The 23,429-nt window shown below is 35.7% G+C and overlaps 1 long non-coding RNA gene across 2 annotated transcripts in view; it reads right to left on the bottom strand.

Moving 5' to 3' along the window:
- LOC143679531 (uncharacterized) overlaps positions 1 to 15,299 on the bottom strand; it is a 139,328-nt gene extending 124,029 nt beyond the window's left edge. For both annotated transcript variants that reach the window (XR_013173814.1, XR_013173815.1), the window contains exon 1: positions 15,221 to 15,299. This is a non-coding gene — a long non-coding RNA (uncharacterized LOC143679531). The remainder of the gene's footprint in view (positions 1 to 15,220) is intronic.
- Positions 15,300 to 23,429: the final 8,130 nt, after the last annotated feature.

Genomic DNA, 23,429 nt, shown 5'->3' with positions numbered 1-23,429 from the left:
TACATTAATTGGAATACTAAATATAGTTAAGATATCAATCTTACCCAAATCACATATTAGAGAGTCTATGTAATTCTGATCAAATTTCTTTGCAGAAACAGAAAAGCCAGTCATCAAATTTATATGCAGAGTTAGGGGCCATGAAAGCTAATGCTGTCTTGAAAAAGAAGAATGAAGTTGGAGGACTTACATACCCCAATCTTAAAACATATTACAAAGACACAGCAACCAAAACCATACTGGTGGGCAATGGTGGCTAAGGGGCAGAGTTCGTGCCTGCCATGCCAGAGACCTGGGTTCGATTCCTGGAGCCAGCCCATGAAAAAAAAAATTAGTACTGGCACAAAGACAGACACACAGACCAATGGAATTGAATGGAAAGCTCAGAAATCAACCCTCACATTCATGACCAATTGATAATTGACAAGGGGTCAAACACCATTAATTAGGAAAGAACAGTCTCTTCAACAAATGGTACTGGGAAAACTGGAATCTCTATTTGCAAAATAAAACACACACATACACCTCATATCATATAAAAAAAAATCAACTCGAAATGGATCAAAGACCAAAATATAAGCACTATAACTATCAAACTCCTAGAAGAAAATGAAAGGAAGCATCTTCAGAACCTTGTGGTCGGTAATGATTTCTTGGACTTTATACCTAAAGCACAAGCAACAAAAGAAACAAACAGGAGCTCATCAAAATTAAAAATTTTTATACCTCAAAGGGCTTTATCATGAAAGTGAAAGAACAGCTGACACAATGGGAGAAAATATTTGGAAACCACATATCTGATAAAGGTTTAATACACAGAATATATAAGGAAATTCTCAACAAAAAGATAAGCAACTCAATTTAAAAATGGGCAACCAACCAACAGTATTCCTGAAAACCCTAAAGAATATCCAGAGCGCTATCTGAGACTCTATAATAGTTTCACTCAGTTTATTTTTCAGAAACCTAAAGCCTCCAGATTGTTCCTATGCCAGATAAGTCCTGAAAACCAGAGTTGCCAGTCTTTTCAAGAACATCAATCAGTTGCATCCCCCTACCCCATAATATGAAGAAATTAGAATGATCATTGCCCAAATATCCCTAAAGATTGCTAGAAGGATCAAATGAGAAGAAAGAGTTCTAACAGAAATAATAGGATTTAACAAATGAATATGACTACTGAATCATTACATTAATATTTCTTTTTAGCCTCCAGTGTATTAGGACAGCTAGAGGGAAAAATCTGAAATTGAAGAATTGTAACCCATACCATACTTTGAAGTTTGTTCTATAACTATTTGTTAAAATGTACTTTGAAATCTCTCATTTTTCTGCATATATGTTATATTTCACATTAAAACATGTTTTTTTTAAATGGGCAAAAGACTGGAATAGACATCTCTCAAAAGACCATATACAAGTATGTTCAGAAAAGATGCTCAACATCATTAGCCATCAGGGAAGTGCAAATCAAAACCTCAATGAGATACCATTTCATGCTCATTAGAATGGCTGATATAAAAAAAAATAAATGTTGGAGAGGATGTGGAGAAATAAGAACCCTCATTCATTACAGGTGGCAATGCAAAATATTACATCACTGTGGAAGTTTGGTGGTTCCTCAGAAAACTGTATAGTACTACCATACGACACAGCAATCCCACTACTTGATTTATACCCAAATGAATTGACAGCAGAGGCTCAAACACATATTTGCACATCAATGTTCATCATGGCATTATTCACAATTGCCAAGATGGAAGCAACACAAGTGTCCATCAACTGATGAATGGATAAACAAACTGTGGTGTATACATACAATGGAATATTATCCAACTGTAAAAAAAAAAAAAAAAAAGAAGAAGAAATGAAGTTCTGATACATGTGACAACATGAATGAGCCTTGAAGACATCATGTTGAGTGAAATAAGCCAGACAGAAAAAGACAAATAGTTTAGGATCTCACTGATATGAAATAATTCAAATAAGCAAACTCATAGAGTCAGAATCTAGAATGTAGGTTACTGGGCAGATGGGGTGGGAATAGGGTATGGGAAGTTAAGGCTTAAAATGTAGTTTCTATTTGGAACAGTGGAACTGTTTTTGTAATGGATGGTGGTAATGGTAGCCCAGCAATGTGAATGCAATCAACAGCATGGAAATATATATCTGAATGGGATTAAAAGGAGAAATATTTGATGTGTATATATAACAGAATAATTTTTTTTAAAAAATCTTTGGAACTACACACATAAACAGTGGACCCTAAGTCATAACAAGAACTTTAGTTAAAAGTATAATTATAAAAATGTGCTTTTAGGGTGGTGCAACAGTGGCTTAGTGGCAGAATTCTCGCCTGCCATGCCAGAGACCGGGGTTCAATTCCCGCAGCCTACCCATGATGAAAAAAAAAAAAAGTGCTTCCATCAATTGTAACAACTTTTGCACATCAATACAAGGTGTTTGTGGTGGGGTAGTATATGGGAATCCTGTATTTTATGTATGATGGTTCAGTAAAAACCCAAAACTTCTCTAATAAAGAAAAAAAGGGAAGAAATTAAAAATAAAAATACATAAAAGATGTGAGGCAAACAGCAAGGAAAAGATAGTATAGGAGATAAGATTAATATCAAAGTAGTACTCAACATTATATGCGTTAAATGTAGAAAGGAGTATCATTACATTTTACTGATTAAATAAATGTAATCTATAATTAAAACAAATAGGAAAAAATACTCCACATAATATAATACCATATTCATATTATGTAACTCTATTATATGTGAACCTACTATAGTTAGCCCTATATAATTATATTACATATTTTTAAATAATTGCATAAAATACCATTATAAATAATAATATAATATATAAGGCTATATCACCCTACATGAAATGCAAAGAATAATGAACAAAAACAAAAATACATTGAACCCCTTCAATACACCAGCACCAACATATAATAGATCAGGTATATTACAAAACCTAGGGTATTAAAATTAGAATGATAACATCAATCCATTAATCTTATATATTGTCAAATCTTATATTCCACAGAACAGATACACCAATGGAAATTTAGCAAATTTTAGCCACAAAATCTTAATTCCATATAGAGAGAGGCAGTGATTATAGAGGACAGTATGACTATCATACTGTAAATTTGTGTTAATATGTTCATGTACTAGAAACAAAAATTTTGAAAATTAAATATTGTGCAAAGATTTAATAACAGCAAAAAGTAAATGAAGACAGAACATTGCAAAGTAAAACTATGAGTTTATCACCAAAACTAGCTATAAAGTTATGTTAAAAGTCTGAGAATCTGTAATAGCTTAAATTAAAAAAACTATCATTGATTTAAGAAATAGAAGAGATTTTTAAATATTTAAGATAAGTTAACTAGAAAATAATGAATTTGTAAGTAGGAAAGTAAAATCTAATAAATGAGTGCAGGAGAAAATTAAAATTAATATAGATTAATTAATGGCTGCTTCATAGGGAATAAATTTAAAAAAACAAATACCAAATCAAGAAAACAATAATCAAAAATAGAAAATAAAATGTGAAAACAACAAATATGGAATACTCTGTACAGGCATACCTCCTTTTGTGTTTCATGTTATTGCACTTTGCACTTACATTTTTTACAAATGCAAGGTTTGTGGCATCAAGTAAGTCTGTTGGTCCCATTTGTCCATCAGCTGTGTGCTCACTTCACATCACTGTCACATTTTAATTAATGTATGCACATTTTTTTAGACATAATGTTATTGCACTTGATAGACTACAATATAGTGTGAACATACTTTTATATGCATTGGGAAACCAAAAAATTCTTGTGGCTCACTTTATTGAGATGTTTGCATTATTGTATTGGCATAGAACTAAGCTTGCAATATCTCTGTATTAGTTAGGGTTCTCTAGAGAAACAGAATCAACAGGAAATATTCGTAAATATAAATTTTATAAAAGTGTCTCATGTCACCGTAGGAACATAGAGTCCAAAATCCACAGGGCAGACTGTGAAGCTGATGATTCCAATGGAGGGTCTGGACGAACTCCACAGGAGAGACTCGCCAGCCAAAACAGGAAGAAGAGCCTGTCTCTTCTGAATCCTCCTTAAAAGGCTTCCAGTGATTAGATTAAGCATCACTCATTGCAGAAGACATTCCCCTTCGCTGATTACAAATGGAATCAGCTGTGGATGTAGCCAACGTGATCATGACTTAATTCTATGAAATGTCCTCATAGCAACAGACAGGCCAGCACTTGCCCAACCAGATAAACAGGTACCACCCCCTGGCCAAGTTGACACATGAACCTGACCATGACGATCTCTGAGATATGCCCCCATCAGTTCATGTTAATAATTCGATAAATTTCGAAGAACAGAGGTTATCTTGAAACAATATAAGATACACAACTTCAGTTAAAAGGAAGTAGATTGGTAATGTTGGAGGTACAACTACCACTAAGATCTGACCATTGAAATTCATACACCACGTTTTCTTTTGTAAAGCTTAAAATCGTTGCCTAAAATAAAAATCAACCGTTTATTTTGAAGATAGTTACTAACACTGTTCTTTGTTCTAGTTTTGGGCACAGTATATTAAAACGTAGCTTGTATTGCTCCATTGTGTAACATGGAGGGCCAGGTCATAAGTAATGGCATTATTATGGACTCTTGCACTGTTACTATTTTTATTTGGAATGCAAATTTCTGAATGAAGGTTTTGATTTTGAATGTGTCTCAGTTTTTGAGAAGACTTACTTATAGTTTTATGGTGTAGTTATTGGAAATAAAAAAACTGCATTATATATATATACATAATATATATGTATATATGCATTATACATGTATAAATATATATTAGATATACTCTCCTATACTTTAATTTGACAAAAATTGCTATGACTGTAAGATTTTTGAGTCCTAATTAAGACTTTATGATAGTATTCATCATACTAGCCAGAAATGCATTTGGTAGGTAATCTGCATTTCTGGAGTGTTTTTTCAAATTTTTGGACATGCAGAAACCTTCATATCCGAAGTTACCTGAAAGCATCACCTTTAAGAAAGCTTACTATTGGGCTTTGCACCGTCCCAAGCCCTCTGTATCTCCTCTTGAACATTTTTGAAGTAATTATTAAAAGTAGTTTAATAAATAGCAGCACCATACTTTACTGTGGCACAGGTTATAAACAAGTGGAATTTACCAGCAGCATCAAATGTTTCAGCATTAAAAAACAAAAGTAGGGCACAGGTACATATTTAGTTCTGGAATATGTGTGCAATGTGTTCATAACGATGGCTGTGGTTGCCTTGAAGTGCCTGTTAATGTGTCATGCATGCAAATGGAAGGGGTGGAATTATGCACTAAAGTTGGGACTTTAGCTGCAGTGTTTGGCAGAGTTGCCTTCTACCCTGCCAGTTCAAAAGTTTAACCTGTTTTCATATGGAATATCTATACTAAAAAATTTCAGTCTGCGAGTAGTTCAGTGGTTAGAATGCCCACCTTTCATGCAGGAGACCCGGGTTCATATTTCCAGACCATGCACCACCCCCCCAAAAAAAATTTCAGTCTGTTAAAAAGCCCTACTCTGTTTCAGCCTCTTCAAATGCTTTTGTGCTGTGCAGCAGTGGCTCTGTGTGTAGATGCTATGCACTGGGGATACACACACACACACACACAAAACAACAATAATATGTCTACAGGATAATGCCTCCTACCAATCAGATGTCCATTTGTTATTGTGTTTGTTAATCCTTTATCTCTTAGTGTTATAAACTCCACTTAAAACTGGAAAAAAAGGAAGTAAAAAATGTGAATATATCCATAAACAAAAAGTGCATGGGGAAGAGACCACTTCCAAATATGTCTCTGGGAACACATGAATTATTTCAACCTTTACACAGCAAATCAAGTAAATACCATACAAAGGGAATTTATTAGCTCATGGTTTTGAGGCTGGGAAAAAGTTCAACTCAAAGCATCAAGGCGATGCTTTCTCCTCAAAGACAGGCGTTCTGGGGCTGGCTGCATGCCAACTTTAGTCCTTGGCTTATCTCATTTCAAGAGATATGGCGGTGTCTTCTGATCTCTCCCTTCTCTTCCAGGTTCCATTGATGTTCAACTTCTAGCTGTTCGCTCTGTATCTTTCTCTCTCTGAGTTTCATTCTGTTTATAAAGGACTCCAGACATAGGATTGAGACCGATCCTGATTGGGCTGGGTCACACCTTAACCGAAACAACCTCATCAAAAGACATCCTGCTTAGAGTGGGTTCTCATCCACAGGAATGGATTCAGTTTAAAATGTTTTACTGGGGTATAGACAGCTTCAAATCACCATAGTCATTTATATGTTTTTTTCAACACTTAAGAACAAAAGATAAGCTGAACAACTAATTTTATGAATCTACCACAACACTAATCAAAGTTGATAATCAACAAAACAAAAATTAGAGATCACTCTCATTTATTTCTATACGTACATGTAAAAGCCTGAACTGAAATACAAGCAAATTTATGTCACCAAAATTAAAACCAAATCTATGGATGTTTTAATAATAGAGATTCTGGCATTATAATATTTGAAACCCAAATAAGAAAAATCTTGCAATCACTTCCATAGATGGGTAAAATTTTATATTTAATAAAATTCAATCATTAGTCTTCATTTTATAAGCTTTAAAAATCTAGGTATAAGAGCATGGGGCAAAATAACATCTCATACCAAGAGCCATAGCCATTATTGAAGGGTGGGGGACAAAGGGGAGCATAAAAACCAACCCCATTAAATGAAGGTTATGATTATCATTCTGTTTTAGCTTTGTCCTGGATGCAACACTAAGACTGAAAACAGATTATAATAATTAGGAAAAGGTAACAGTATCATTAGCAATAACCAATATGGCTGTATATCTAGAAAATTTTTGTAAATAAACTGAAAAATCTCTTCAAATTAATAGGAAAGTTAGCAATGTGGAAATACACAAGACAAATATACAAAAGTCAATAGTCTTTTAAAATAGATCAGTAATATCCTTGTGGTAAAATTTGTAGTTTTTATAAACACATTGAAAATTGTTAACATTTTCCAAGTTACATTATTGTAAAAATACTTTTATCCATCATGCGCTGTGAGCAATGTAAAAAAAAATCTGAATAAATCATCAAAAGCATCCATGCTCCTGATTGTATATACCGAATATCTAGCCTTTGCAACTTAATTTATAGGTTAAACATAATTTCAATTAAAATCTCAATTTGGGAACTTAAATTGATTTTTAAGAATACCAAGATTTGAAAAAAGTAAAAATTCACAACTGTTCACTGAAAAGCATTTTTCAAAGAACAGTGAAAGAGGAAATTATTGCCAAGACAATAAAATATACTGCTGGCTAAAATGTTTTCAATTTGAGAAAACTACTTAAAACATATATGACAAAACTAGGCCTAAGAATCACCCCCAAGAGAACCCCTTTTGTTGCTCAGATGTGGCCTCTCTCTCTCAGCTAACATGACAAGCAAACTCACTGCCTTCACCCCCTCTACATGGGACATGACTCCCAGGGATGTGGACCTTTCTGGCAATGTGGGTCAGAAATCCTAGAATGAGCTGGGACTCAGCACCAAGGGATTGAGAAAACTTCTTCAACCGAAAAGGGAAAGAGAGAAATGAGACAAAATAAAGTGTTAATGGCTAAGAGATTCCAAACAGAATCGAGAGGTTATCCTGGAGGTTATTCTTACACATTAGATGTCACCAGTTTAGTTAACGTGTAACAGAGAGGCTGGAGGGAACTGCCTGAAGATGTAGAGCTGTGTTCCAGTAGCCATGTTTCTTGAAGATGATTGTATAATGATATAGTTTTCACAATGTGACTGTGTGATTGTGAAAACCTTGTGTCTGATGCTTCTTTTATCTATGTTATGGACAGATGAGCAAAACATATGGATTAAAAATAAATAAATAATAGGGGGAACAAATGTTAAAATAAATTTAGTAGCTTGAAATGTTAGTGATCAATGAAAGGGAGGGATAAGGGGTATGGTATGTATGAGTTTTTTTCTGTTTTCTTTTTATTTCTTTTTCTGAATTGATGCAAATATTCTAAGAAATTATCATGATGAATATGCAACTATATGATTAAAAAAACAAGAATGCTCATATTGTATGCTGATTGGTTTTATTAATAAAAATTAAAAAGAAAACATATATGACAAGGAAAAGTTCTAATACAAAGTTATTAAGGAAAATACTAATCCCAATAGCCAGTTGTGGAAAACAACATAACCAACAAATTCATGAAAGAGTGAATTCAAAGAGCTAAACATTTGGAAAAATATATATCATTACAAGTAATTAAAGAAGTGTACATTAAACCATGAAATGCTCTTTCCTATTAGATTTACAAATATAATACTGATAATATTGGCAGTTATCCTTCATTACTAGTGGAAATACAATAACTCTCTGGAGTTTGGCTTGGTAATATAAAGATGAGTAGGGGAGGAAGGGAGAGAGAAAAAGAAAATATCTCAAGGTGGTAAGATTCTGCAGTGTTTTCTTCTTTATACCTCTCTGTATTTCTTAAATTTTTTATAATGACTATTTATTAATATAAATGAGCATGTAATAATAGTAATTTATTTAATTTAAAAATAGAATGAGGGTTTAAACTAGAGAATCTCTAAATGATGTCCATGTATGAATGATGCCATTATTGTAATCATGTCCATTGTTTCCCACAATCACTGTATAAGTACAAGGGTGCCAAAAGCATTTAAACCATTTTTGAGACTGTTGATGAACTTTAAATCTCTATATTCTTAGTTGATCCTATAGTATATTTCTATTTTTCTTTTTTTTTTAATTAGAGAAGTCATAGGTTTACAGAGCAATCATGCATAAAATATGGGATATCTGCATACCATTCTATTATCAACAACTTGCATTGGTGTGATACATTTGTTACAATTGATGAAAGCACATTGCTATACTTGTGCTATTATTTCTCTGTTCTTCTTGATTCAATAAACTGGATTATGATTAAAATCCCCCTTCTTATTGCAACATTATATTAAGATGAAAATAATGGAAATAATAAATTGCTGAAAACATATTTGAATATTATAAAAGCTATTTAGATTCTTCTTATTTTAAAAAGCCAAACAAGTTTGAAATGTCTGTGTAAGAACAGTCTTTTATGTAGTTTGGCTATATTGACAAAGTATAACCATGAGTATAAAAAGACCTATTATCATTTGGGTTTAAAAATGAGGGGACAATGCTAAAATATTGGTTTCTATTCAATTGTTCAGGGGGAGCAATTTAACCAGATAGTTATCCATCAATTCATGTTTATTTGTAAGTACAGAACATGATGATGATTTTGTCTCTTTTGAAAAACAAGTAGGCTTATTGTCATTGTATATAATTTTCAATTATGAAAAGAAACTTAATTTTAAAAGGAAATGTGGACAAAGAATCTGCTTAATGGCAATCAAGCTAATCTGTGGCCCCCAAACAGGCTTTCAAATATATATCACTTAATAGTGGACTCAATTTGTTTGATTCTCTATGCCTGGGTAGATACAGGCAGTAAAGTTTTCTGTTCACTTCAGTAAAATAAAATGTAAGGTATAATTGATGGGTTTAGATGTCATCTCTAGCCTATCAGTCTCCTCTCTACCTTATATGATAGTTTAAAACTGAAATTTCTTCATTTTCATATGAGTTCTTTGGGAGCCTGAAGGGAATACCTTCAAAATTTGTTACCTAGTCCCAGTAAAGACAAAATTGCTTAAGGGAGAATGTTTCTTAGAATAGAAACTCCATTATTTCCATCTATCGTCAAGATAATCTTTTACTACAGAGACAAAATTCCCAATCTAATTAATCATTTCTCTGACTGTCAGTACCTAAAAATTGAAGAATTTTCCAGTTTACTATATATTTGTAAAACTTGAGCTAGATAAATCTAGTTGATTCAGTGAAATAGTGTCCTCTGTCCTCTAACTGTTCTCTATAACAAATTGTATTTATCTCAGCCATAGGTTTGAGTCAATCAAAATATTGTGAATGACTTATTGTCAGAATAACTTGATTCATCACTTTGAATTTTTTAATTTAATTCACAGTAAAATCCTTTTCTTATTTTTTTTTTCTTCCAACTTGTGCAGTCTTCCAACAAGTAAAGTGGCCCACCTTATTCAATATAAATAAAAAAGTCTGTGAACTAGCTTCAATCATAACATTTTGTTTAGTTCTCTGTACATCTTCATGTTAATGCTTGGAAAATTATCATGTCATAGAGTGCTTTTCTACAGTGCTAATTCTTTGCTTTTCCTTATATAACTCATTTTTCTTACCTTTAAATGTATCTTTGCTCTTTTTGAACACTGTTTTAATTTTTATGAATTCTAAGCAAACGTTTTCTATAATACATTAATTCATCTAGTATTTCTATACTAATTGAGCAGATGACATGTACCAAGTTCCATGGTGGCCAGTGGAGATAAAGCAGTAAGTATCTGAATGGTACAGAAGGACCACTTCTCAGTCCTCTACAGCCTGGTTAGTGCATGCCCTTGCCCCAGCCATTTTTACAGAATGCAGTGACTCTGAGCGATAGATTCTGACCTGATAATGTGCCATGACTTAACTGCTTTCCTGCCATGGTGGTTTAGACAACCTTCACTATCTTTTAACGGAATTTGGTTTGTGTCCCGCTTATGTACTTTCGGTTTCAATACACAATTTTACTAGTTTATCAAAGCCATTGTGCAACTGCTTATATAACAGATAAACACCAAAATCTCAGTGATTGCCTTTAAGGACTCATGCTGAATTTAATTATTTTATTTATTTACAATTTTACTAATTTATCAAAGCCACTGCAAAGTACAATTGCTGATGTAGCAAATAAACACCAAAATCTTAATGGCTTACTTTAATTTAAGGACTTATGCTGAATCTAATCTGAAAAATAATTTCCATTAACCTCTAATATGAATTAATTCAATTAATGAAAAAATAATTCATTCTTCCAATATACTGTGCACAGAACCCACAGGACAGGCGTGAGCCTTGAGGAGATAGTATACTGAGACTCACAGAGAAGCAATATTAAATATTTGAAGGTGTAAGTTTTATCACTTCTTTTGCCTCTTGGTTTATTATAGAAAGAGGAAATAATACAACTAAAGTAGCAGAGCAAAAAGTATGATAAAAAAGACTTCTGTTTGGGGTGATGAAAAGTTTTAGTAATGGTGATGGTAGTACAACATGAATGCAATTTTACCACGAAATCGTGTGCTTCAAAGTGATTAAATGGGAAAAAAGCACAAGTATGAATGAAACAGAAGCATGGAACAAGCTTTCCCAGACATTTTTGGAATACATTTATGGATTGAGTCAGGCCCTCTATTTTCTGTGCATCTCTCCCAATCATTGCCCACACGTCCAATTATAATACAGATTATGAATTCAACTTGACTCAAAGAAATGAAACATGAAATAATAGTGGCTGACACCAGAAGTAATGGCTCCACAGTCCTTAGGAAACCAGGCAATCTCACCACATGGCAGTGACCTTGGTGAAGATGGGATGGCTGCTGCAGCTCTAACAGAAGCACCAGAAGGCAGAGGAAAGGGCAAAATATAGCTCCTGGGATTAAAGCATCCCTCCTGGAAGATGCCTAACCCTTCTGTTCACATCACTTTGGCTAGAACTTGATGTATGGCCATCCTAGCTGAGAAAGAAGTAGGGGATACAGTTTTTATTCCAGGAAATCATGCCTTCATGATTAAAGAAGAAGAGAGAATGAATATTGAGGAAAAACTATCATTACCTGCCAGGGAGCCAAAATCTTTATTTTTATTAAATAATGATTTAAATGATTTAATGTCAAGAAATCTCACAGTCTCTTCTTCTTATGCTCAGACCAACTTTCCCTCAATGGAAGCTTCTTGATTGGCTATTCCCTATAAAACCAGTCATAACAAAGATATGATTTTAGGAGAGATACCATTGAGCACAATCATCATGGCCATCAAAAGTGTGTTCATGTAAGTCCCACCAAATGACCTATTCATGCCATTTCACAATGAAAAATATAGTGAATATTGAGGTTCATGAAAACTGACCATTTAAATTTAAAGAATACGTTGGTAAACACATGCAAAATTTTATCTCTACCTTAATTATACTTAAGCATCATCTGAGGAGCTCGTCTTATTCTTGTTGTTACTTATTCTATCTTTTAGAAATGCCAATGTCCAGCACGCATGTGAGACCAATTAATCCAGAATGAGATAAGGGTAGGAAAGGGGAGTGGAACCCAAGCCTCAGTATCTTTTGAAAACACGCTTAATTGCACAGGATCACATTCATAGTAACTGCTAAGAAAACTTTAGAATGCAAACATTAAGCATCGTGTCACTGATGCTTTTAATTGAATATAAAGGAAAAAGTTCCATTAAGAAAATCTGTGATGTGATTTATCTCTATATGGAAGGCTTTTACACTAAATAAAGTCAGTACAGTGAATTAAATACATTTCTGTCTGCCTTTCCTTTTAAATCAAGCACGTATTTTTCCTTCCAAATTAGTTATAGTAAACAATGAGATAACATATAGTAACAAGATATTTTCGAAGTGTAGAAGGAGGGAAGGCTAAGCTGGTCAACGTAATAGAAAATACGAGATTTAGATAAGCCCCTTTAGTGTCTTCCCAAAAGCTGTTTCAATCTACCCGTTCGCACCAGGTGGCTGGGGGTGTCAGAGGAGGCTACTCTCTTCACACTAGTCAGGTTCTTTGATAATTCCAGCCTTTCTACTACAGAGCACAGATGAAGCTGCATAAAGCCTTTCCCCTAAAAGCAATAATGTAGGGAAGAAGGCCTGTGACTTCGTATGCAAAGACAGATTGTATGCCTAGATCTGCTCCTGATGGCCAGAATGATCACTAATAACTCACCCTCTCTGAACCAAGAAATAATAACTTTCCACTCAGCACTCCTCCTACTTGGAAAGAAAAAATTATTAATTCAGATTTCCTGTCCAAATAATTGCATCAGTCCTCCCACGGTCATGGGTTATACCAGAATAGCAGCAATAGCTAGAGGGAAAATTCTCAATTTGAGTCTCTCACAGGCCCCCCTGACAATTCAAATCCATTAAGTTAAGGGAATGTGGTTACAGTGCACTCAGGGTTTACGTACAAAACACATGAGATACCTGGCACAGGTTCTTCCCTTTTGGTCTCTAAGGAGGTCCGCTGCTTAAAGCTTTTGAGAGTTTCTAAGAGATGTTGGTCATGGGGCAGAACTTTGTCCAATGGCCCAGAGGAAGAAACCTACTTCAGAACGAGTGATAGAAGTGCTGAGGTTCTAAGGACATAAATCTCATAAAAATGTAGATACTGCACTTAAATAAGGAAACAAGTATTGGAAAACCAGAGACTCATAGATACCAAACAGGCCAGAAGGTGTCTCAATTGCCAGAAAAAAAGAGCAATGCATAACCTTGAAGTGACCCCAAGATACTTGAAGTTTTTGCACTGAGTTATGTGTAATCTGTTAAGAGTATTAAGTGAGAGAGATGCAATCATTAATGGCGTGGGATCAATTAGAAAAGCAGTGAGAGTTAGAAACAAGAATATCATCAGAGCAAGCCTTCCAAAAGCAAGACCAGATGAAAGAAAGAAATTGACAATAAAACTCAGAAGAGAAGTTAAGAGAGATATTTTAGGCCGATTGCATACCAAACATCCATTCCCATTTCTTGCTTACTAAAGAAGCCCAGTTTTGTTCAGGGCTGAAATACGCCCTGCTAGAAATACTCAGGCTCGCAGCTCCCTAGCATGGACAGGGAGGAGGAGAGAAGGGTCACGAGACAGTTCCAGTCAATGTCAAGAGATAGCTCTGGCCCATGCAATGCAGAAATCCCTAAGGAGATTCTCTTATCCCAAATAAGGAAGGAAAAAACCAAACAAACCTCTGAAGGAGGCAGCTGCTGACCCTTCCTCTTCCTCCAGCTGGGGTGTGAATACGAAGCTACAGTGGGAGCATTCACTTGAAGCCCTGAGATAGTAAATGGGGAACCAATCGACAAAGGGAAGTATTACAGCACAGAATGATCAGAGGGGCAGGGACATGGAGAATTCACAGCCATTCGACCACCAGGAGTGCCTATTCCCGCACTTCGTGTTTGTAGGGGAAACAAACCACTATTTGATTAAACAATCTTACATGCCATCAATTAGATCATGATACTACAGACCATAGTATCCAATAAGCCAAAGAATGTATTCATTATAGCATAATAAAACTTCATAACCCCACAATGCTGAGGAATTGACAAGCCTGGAAAACCTGCCTAACCTATCCAATCTTCCTCTTGGTGGTAACACAATCTCCCTTGAGATTAAAAAAAAAAATTAAAACATTCACATGAAAACTAAGACAAATAGTTCACAGAACTCTAAGACAAATGTGGCAAAATGCTTCGGGGATCCTCCCAGAGCAGTAGGATATTTATGCCATTTCTGTAAACAATGGACGAGAGCTAGAAAGAGGCTGAAATTAGAATCATACCAGAACCTGACATTTGAGATGATATTAAGACTATAAACTGGCACTTATAAATGATAAGAAACACAAAGGAGACAAACACATCTGCTTCCTATAACTGATTAAAGTTCTAAAGGAAGCATTGAGACTCAGCAGTTGCAGATGATGCCTGAAGAATCTGAGATTAGTTGAAGAGAGACAAATAGGAAAGTGCTATTTTTCTGGTTCATGAAGAGGTATTGAATCCAGATCACTGGATTCTAAAATAAATCAACACTGGCTGCTAAAAAATAAATCAATACTGGCTGCTAAAATAAATCAACTCCCTCCAGGCTGCATTTTATTGACGGTTTGGAGAGGGTCGCAATTGACTCCTATATGGACTAAGCAGAGCAGATCAACAGGTGGCCTTTTGCTGTAAAGTCATTGTTTTCCCAAGTAGCTCAATTCTCCTAGTAGTGTAGCTAAGCCTGATGAGCTTCAGCAGTGTACTGCAAGTACTGCCCACATCAATGGAAGTGCAAAAATGAAAAGCCTACTTTAGCCCAAGCATTATTTTTATTAAAATAATCCAGACCTTCACAGGAGCTATGGCACAGAGAAGCTGCCAGCAAGGCTTTCAAAACACACACTTACCCAATTGTGTGCTTAAGTAAATCTTTTTCTTTCCATCCATCTAGGATGACTCTTTCATCCCTCTTCCGTCATAAACTCATGGTATAATGAACCCGGATCAAGGATCAGCATCAACTCTGTCCCCAGGGCTGACTACAGCATCACAATTACTGATCTAGGATAGACCAGCAGAGCAAACATGATAGCTGAGAGCTGGTTTCTGTGTAGTACATCAGCTGCTACAGCACATCTGGGACACCATCATTTCCTGACAAATGAAACCAAGTTGTGTAGACAATGATTAGACTGCTGTGGTGAAAAAAGATATAAAGATTTTTTTTCCAACCCACTAAGAACTCGATTAAGAGTCTCTGTCAGAAATTATGTCAGGAAGGTTTTACTTTCTTTCTAAGGAAAGAAACTTGAATTTTCATTCTGACTGTACTGAGTAGATGAAGAAAATGTAGTGACACACCATTCTTTGGAAAGGGAGGTACATGTTATAAATGTGAGACTGACCTCCATATGAATACCAACTTTCTCAAAGCCAGTTGTGTGGTCTTAATCCATTCACCAACATCACAGAACTTCAGTCTCTGTCTGTTACAGGGCATCGGGATAGCTATCTTGTAGGGATTTAGGTAGGATTAAATGAGATAGCATCTGCAAAGTACCTGACACATTGGTATCAGTTGTAGTTGCAGTGCAGTCATCATTTGCAATCTCTAAAATGTAGTGAATACTATCTTCATGTAAAAAATAGAAGTTCAAGATTAAATCTTTATCCTAAGAACACATTTTAGGCCATGTGAAGATTTCTGATCTTAGATCTGAGAATTATAGAACACATTGACATAGGAAGATCCTGGCTTACTCTGAGCAATAGGCTAACTGGTAAAGACAAAGTTCTGTTAGACCAAGAGAACCCACTCCTCTTGGACCCAGGAGGGGCAAATCTTACCACACAGGCACGCAATAGAGATATTTTCCCAGACCATGAGTCGTCTAGGGCTGAAGAATGAAGAGTAAGCCAGGATGAAGTAAACCAAATAATATAGTGCACATTCAGTATTGAGGACTGTGCCAGTCTGAAAGTATTATGTACCCCAGAAAAAACATGTTTTAATCCTGACCCAATCTTGTGGGAACAGCCGTTTCTTTTAACTCCTATTCAGCACTGTAGGTTAGAAACTTGAGATGTGACACACCCAATTGTGAGTGTGGCTTTTGATTAGATGGAGATGTTACTCAGCCCATTCAGGATGGGTCTTTATTAGTTTACTGGAATCCTTTAAAAGAGGAAACACAGTGGAGAGGATCAGAAACAACAGAAATGACAGAAGCTTCAGGGTCAACAGAGAGCAGATGTAGATGCTTGGAGAACAGTTGCTTCAGAGAACAGAGACACGGATGTTTGGAGATGCTTGAGCTCAGCAACATCACTATGAAATGTCAAGCAAGCCAGAATTTGGAAAGAGCCAAAGTAAGCCATGAGATGAAAGCCAGCCCTGGAGAAACAAAGTGAGGAACCTTCACAGGGACAGAGATTGAAAGCAATGGAGCCCAGGAGCAAGGGACCAGCAGATGCCAGCCACGTGACTTCCCAGCTGACAGGGGTGTTCCTGGCCAGTTGGCCTTTCTTGAGTGAAGGTAACCTCTTGTTGGTGCCATAATTTGGACATTTTCACTTCCTTAGAACTTTAAACTTGTAACTTACTAAATTCCCTTTTTTAAAAGCCATTCCAGTTCTGATATATCGCATTCTGGCAACTAGCAAACTAATACAAGGTAGAGGAAGAATTATTTGTCTATCAAGGTTGAAGGGAGAGAAAAAATTGTTTATCAGAGTTCAGAGTAGAGGAAGAATTAGAGTGGAGGTCTCAACCATGAGTGCTTGCTGAACAAAGGTATGAAAAGGCAGGAGACAAAGAGCAAGCTTGTGAAGTCATGCAACAATAGCTTCCATTATTGAGTTCTCACCTGGACTCAGCCAAGTTGTATTCATTATCTCATTTAACCCTCATAATAAAATTAGTTATCCCATTCATATAAACAAATATTCAAAAAATTGTAGCTACTTATATGATAACAGGGTCTTCTGAGCAAAGATGAACTTTCTTTTCATGATTTTTCCCTACTCTCTTTCAAATTAACAAGGAACCAGGGGTCTTCAGGCTGCTCCCTGGCTGTTATGACCATTCACCTGAATCTTTTGAGATAACAGTGTCCTATTCTTTCTCAAACCTTTTCTGATTCCAAATTCCCTGGATCATTAAAGACAAAAATAAGGAGTAGCTTAAAGGGAAATGCAGATCAAGACTAGAGATACCACCTCACACCTATAAGAATAGTTGCTAGTAAACAATCAGGAAACTATAAATGTTGGAGAAGATGTGGAGAAAATGGGACACTTATGCACTGCTGGTGGGAATGTACAATGGTGCAGCCACTATGGAAGATTGTTTGGCAGTTCCTTAGGAAACTAAATATCAAGCTGCCCTATGACCCAGCAATAGCACTACTTGGTATATACCCAGAAGTGCTGAAAGCAATGACACAAACAGACATTTGCACAGCAATGTTCACAGCAGCATTATTCACAATTGCCAAAAGATGGAAACAAACCAATGCCCATCAACAGATGAGTGGATCAATAAAATGTGGTATATACATACAATGGAATATTATGCAACAGTAAGACAAAATGATGTCCTGAAGCACATGACAAGATGGATGAGCCTTGAGGACATAATGTTGAGTGAAATTAGCCAGACACAAAAGGACAAACACTCTATGATTCCATTTTAATGATCAACATAAAGGTATAATCATAGACTTATAATATAGAATACAGGGGACTTAGAGATACATAGAAGCTAAATATGGGTGAACTGTTAGCTAATGAGGTTGAACTCCAATGTAAGGGAATAGATAGGTGTGAAGGTGATTCTCTAGTGGGTCTAGAAGTAATATTACCATATTGAAGATGAACAAGATTGAAATGGGTTGTATAGACCTATGTGTCCCACTGACTCACACTAGAAATATGAATGAGTTCTGGTAAGAATTACTTCCAAGATATGATTCTTGTATAAAGAGTGTACAGGGTACAATGGGAAAACTGCAATTGCATGCTATGAACTATGTTCAAAAGAAAACCATCAGCACTAGCACAGCAACAGCAGAGGTAAATAATGAGGTGAGGGACAAGAGTTAAGAGGAAGTTTAGTTTTCCTATTTGGTGAGGGTGTGTTTGTTTTCTGTCTCTTGGGAACAATGAAATTATTTAAAATTGAGCATGTTGATGGACTGTGGACTTTGGGCCCTCTGCATGACATGCAATGAATGCAGGTGGCTGAAGGATCACTGACAGAGAAGCAGACTGGCAAACGATGGTGCATACTTATGAATGAAGCTTGTGCTGCTACAGAAAGGAACAAAGTTGTGAGGCATGCAACGATGTGAATGAACATGTGGGATATTTGGTGAGAGAAAATAAACCAGAAACAAAAAGTCACAATGGTATGGTCACCTTTAGAAAATGCTTATAAGAATACGGGGGCCTGGATTTTAAGCTTTTAGAGCAGACACATTAAGTCCGGAGTAGTGATTATTATGTCTGGATTTTGTGAGGCTTTTATATATATATATATAACCTGATATTTAGAAATAAGAGCGAAGCCAAGCAGGTTGGGTTAAAGTAATTCAGAACATAGGGGTGACAAAGATAGTGTCTATATTTTAGAACCACACATACTCTTTGAGACCAATGGAAGAAAGGTTTATTTGATCTGGAACTGAAATTTTCTGTAGTGCATAATCTAATTCAACTTATCTGTATAGTTCAATTGAACAACTGAAATACAGAGAGCACAGAATAAGAAAGAAGTTCTTTAATCCTGTATAGATTATTGTAATGCCTGGAAACATCCTAGAGTATTATTAACCAGATAATCAAAAAGTATTGGCAAAATCCCCCGACAGCAGGAAGAAAGAATATGGAACTATTAAACCTTACCATCAGGGAATCCCCTGATACTGTGTCAAACTTTAGGGACACCCAAATCAATAGGCCATGCCCTCGATCATGAGGCTTACTCTGGAACCTTATGTAGGTAGCATAGAAGCTTAGACTACATATAGGCATGCCTAAGAGTTACTTCTGGAGGACCTCTGTTGTTGCTCAGATGTGGCCTCAGTCTCTCTAAGCCCAACTCTGCAAGTGAAATCATTACCCTCCCCCATACATGGGGCATGACATCCAGGGCTGAAAGTCTTCCTGGAAAAGTGGGAGATGACTCCCAGGGATGAATCCAGATCTGGCACTGTGGGATCAACAATTACATTCTGACCAAATGGGGAAAAAGAAGTATAATAAAGTATCAGTGGCAGAGAGAGTTCAAATAGGTCAAGAGGCTACTTGACAGATTGCTGTTACGCAAGCTTCAGGTAGACCTTGCTACCTATCATAACCTGCCAACCCCCAACCCAGGACCATTCCAGCCAATCCTAAAGAACAACCAGGGCAATTTACAAGATTCCACAAGGGTTCCAGGTACCAAAGTAACTTTCCAGAGACCTACAACCTCCAGATAGGTCCCTGGTCCAGATAAGTCCTAAAACCTAGCCCAGCCTCTCCAGAACATCAGATAGTTCCATCTCCCTACCCCACATTAGTGACAGACCCTTCAAATATCAAAAATTTAGAATTGCCATAGCCCAAACAATCCCAATGAGAGGTATGGAAAGATCAAAAGTGATGGTGGAATTATACATAGAAGATAGGACTTAACAAATGAATAGAATGCTGAATCATTAAATCGATATCTCTTTTAGTCTCTAGTATTTTAGAGCAGCTAGAAGTAAAAACCTAAAATTGTGAAATTGTAACCCATGTCAAAAGTCTGAAATATGTTCTACAGCTAATTGTGGTGCTGTTTGGAACTTCATAGCTTTTTTGTATATATGTTATTGTTCACGAAAAAGAAGGAAAAACAGTCGATTGTGACAAAAAAAAAATATTTAAGCCCACTAGCCTCCTATATTCTGGAGCAGCTAGAAGGAAAAATATGAGAGGATCTTATGGTAGCCCATGACAAACTCTTGGATCTGTCCTATAACTACTTGTTAAAGAATACTTTGAAAACTATTGATTTTTTATTTGTTTGCTTTGTATACATGCTATACTGTACAATAAAAAAAGTTTTAAAAAATTAAGGAGTAGCAAATAATATGATAAACATACCTATACTAACATAAATATGGGAAACATTCTTTCATCTCCTTCCATAGATAAAAATTTAAGTCAGAGATCCTCAAAGTGTGGTCCACAGCAACCCTGGAGTCCCCAAGAGCTTTCAGCAGATTCACAATGCCAGATTCACTTTCATAATAATGCTCAGACATTATGACCCTTTTCCCTATTTGTTGTTTTCCTTAAAGTGACAGATCCATTTTACTCATTTTCATTTTAAAGAAAATATCTTCCAAATACCAAAGTATTAAAAACCATTGTTTGTCCTTTCAAGTAAAAATGGTGTCCACAAAAAAAAAAAAAAAAAAGCAATAACTCAGCTCACAACTCAAACAACAGCATAAAGTCTTTTCCTGGGGATGACCATCATAATTTGGTATATAATAGAACTATTATATATATACTTCCCATTCCATCACAGAAAATTAACAAGACCTGTAAGAAAGGGTCAAAATGTAATAAGATTAATGATTTTTTTCTTCATCAAGGGCCTATTTAACTGTAACTAGTCTTTGATGTTTGTTTTTACTGTGAGTGTGTAGTGATAAAGAATGTAATGACTGTTGGTACAATTTGCTGTCTCTGTCTTTATTTTTACTAAGATACCAGCAGTTTTACTCACCAGTGCTTCTGCACCATCTGTGCAAATGCCAATACACTGAAAAATAGAAACTTGGTGCCAGTGATAAAATTCGACCTTTCAAAGGAAAAAGAATTTTAGAAAACTTGTATTCTCCATTTGAAGCTTGGCTGTTTCCCAATAGTTAAAGATTTTTCTGAGGAAACTATTGGTGACAGCAACAAATGTGATGTTTTTGCATACTGTGCTGGTTTGAAAGGATGTATGGACCCTAGAAAAGCCGTGTTTTAATCAAAATCCCATTTTGTAAAGACAGAATAATCCCTATTCAATACTATATGTTTGAATCTGTAATTGGATCATCTCTGTGGAGATGTAACCCAATCAAGAGGGATTGTTAAGCTGGAGTAGGGAAGATATGTTTCCACCCATTTGGGTGGGTCTTGATTTGTTTACTGGAGTCCTATAAAAGAGGAAACATTGTGGAGAATGAGAAATCTCTGAGAGGGCAGAGAATGACATAACTATGAGAAGCAGAGTCCACCAGCCAGCCACCTTTGGAGGTGAAGAAGGGAAGTGCCTCCCAGGGATCTTCATGAAACAGGAAGCCAGGAGAGAAAGCTAGCAGATGACGCCATGTTCGCCATGTGCCCTTCCAGCTGAGAGAGAAACGCTGACTATGTTTTCCATGTCACTTGAGAGAGAAACCCTGAACGTCATCGGCCTTCTTGAACCAAGATATCTTTCTCTGGATGCCTTTGATTGGACATTTCTATAGACTTGTTTTAATTGGGACATTTTCTCAGCCTTAGAACTGTAAACTAGCAACTTATTAAATTCCCCTTTTAAAAAGCCATTCCGTTCCTGGTATATTGCATTCCGGCAACTAGCAAACTAGAACACATACCAAGTTTTTATTATTTTTTTTTATGTTTTAATGTTTCTTCTATGTTAAATGTTTGCTATACCACAACATTTCCCATTTTAACCATTTTTTAAATGTTTTGGTGATATTTATTACATTCACAATGTTCTGCTATCATCAATACCATCCATTACCAAGACTATTTCATGACTCCAAACAGACTTGTTTTTCCTTTTAAGCAATAACTGCTGTGATCACTGGTGTTCAAGCATTGGTTTGAGTTCTGTTTTCAATTCTTTGGGGTATATACAAAGAAGTGGGATTGCCAAGTGTTTTAGTTTCCTTGGCTGTTCAAGAAAGTACCATGCAATGGGTTGGCGTAAATAATGAGAATTTATTAGTTCATGATTTTGAGACTAGGAAAAACTCCAGATGAAACCATCACCAAGGCAACGCTTTATACCTGAGAAGTGGGGTCCAGGGCAGGCTGCTGGGTTCCTTGGTCCTAGGCTCCTCTGTCACATGACAATGCACATGGTGGCCTCTCCTGGCCTCTCCATTCTCTTACCAGTTCTGTTGACCTTCAGCTTCTTGCTAATGAAAAGTTCATTGATTTGTTTTCAGATTCCACATTGCAATTAAGCTTTGAAAAACTAACACTTTTTGCATTTGGGTATAGTAGCAAAGAAGTATATCCGCAATTATCTAAAAAGACTAATAAAATACTCCCCACTATTCCACCACATATCTATATGAAGCTAGATGTTCATCATATATTTCAACCAAAATATTATACTGAAACAGAATGAATGCAGAGACAGATTTGAGAATCCAGTTGCCTCCGATTAAACTAGACATTTCAGAGATTTATGAAAATGTAAATCAATGCCACTTCTCTATTTTTTTATTTCAGAAACAATTTTTAATAAAATATGCTATTTATTTTCATATACAATGGGTTTATTATTGATTTTTTAATGAATTAGTAAATAAACATGTGTTTTCAATTTTAAATCCTTATGCAGAAAATATCAATAGATACAACCCATATCAACAAAAGTTTTTGAGGACCTCAAGAAATTTTAAGAGTATAGAAAGGACCTGAAACAACAACAAGAAATTCTGAGAGCTGCTTCCTAAAGTAAAAAAATATATAACTATTCAAATGTAGTTTTAATATAGGGTTTTTTTTTTAGTTTCTATAAATTATTCAGCAGATGCATGGTAGGCAGAAAAATACCTCCCCTTCAAAGATACCTATATCCTGATTCCTAGAACCTGTGAATATGTTACATTACATGTCAAAGGAAATTAAAATTGCAGATGGACTTGGGGTTGCTTATCAGCTGACCCTAAAACAGGGAAATTGTCTTGGATTATCTAAGTGGGTCCAAGGTACTTACAGGAGTCCTTAAATGTGGAAGGAGGAGGCGAAAGAATCAACATCAGAGTGATAAAATGTGAAAAAGACTCAACCAACCACTGCTGGTTTTGCAGATGGAAGGGGTCATGAGTCAAACAATGCAAGCAG

The sequence above is a fragment of the Tamandua tetradactyla genome, chromosome 4 (assembly GCF_023851605.1).
Source record: "Tamandua tetradactyla isolate mTamTet1 chromosome 4, mTamTet1.pri, whole genome shotgun sequence".
NCBI classification, from domain to species: domain Eukaryota; kingdom Metazoa; phylum Chordata; class Mammalia; order Pilosa; family Myrmecophagidae; genus Tamandua; species Tamandua tetradactyla.
This window is presented reverse-complemented; position numbering and strand designations above follow the sequence as displayed.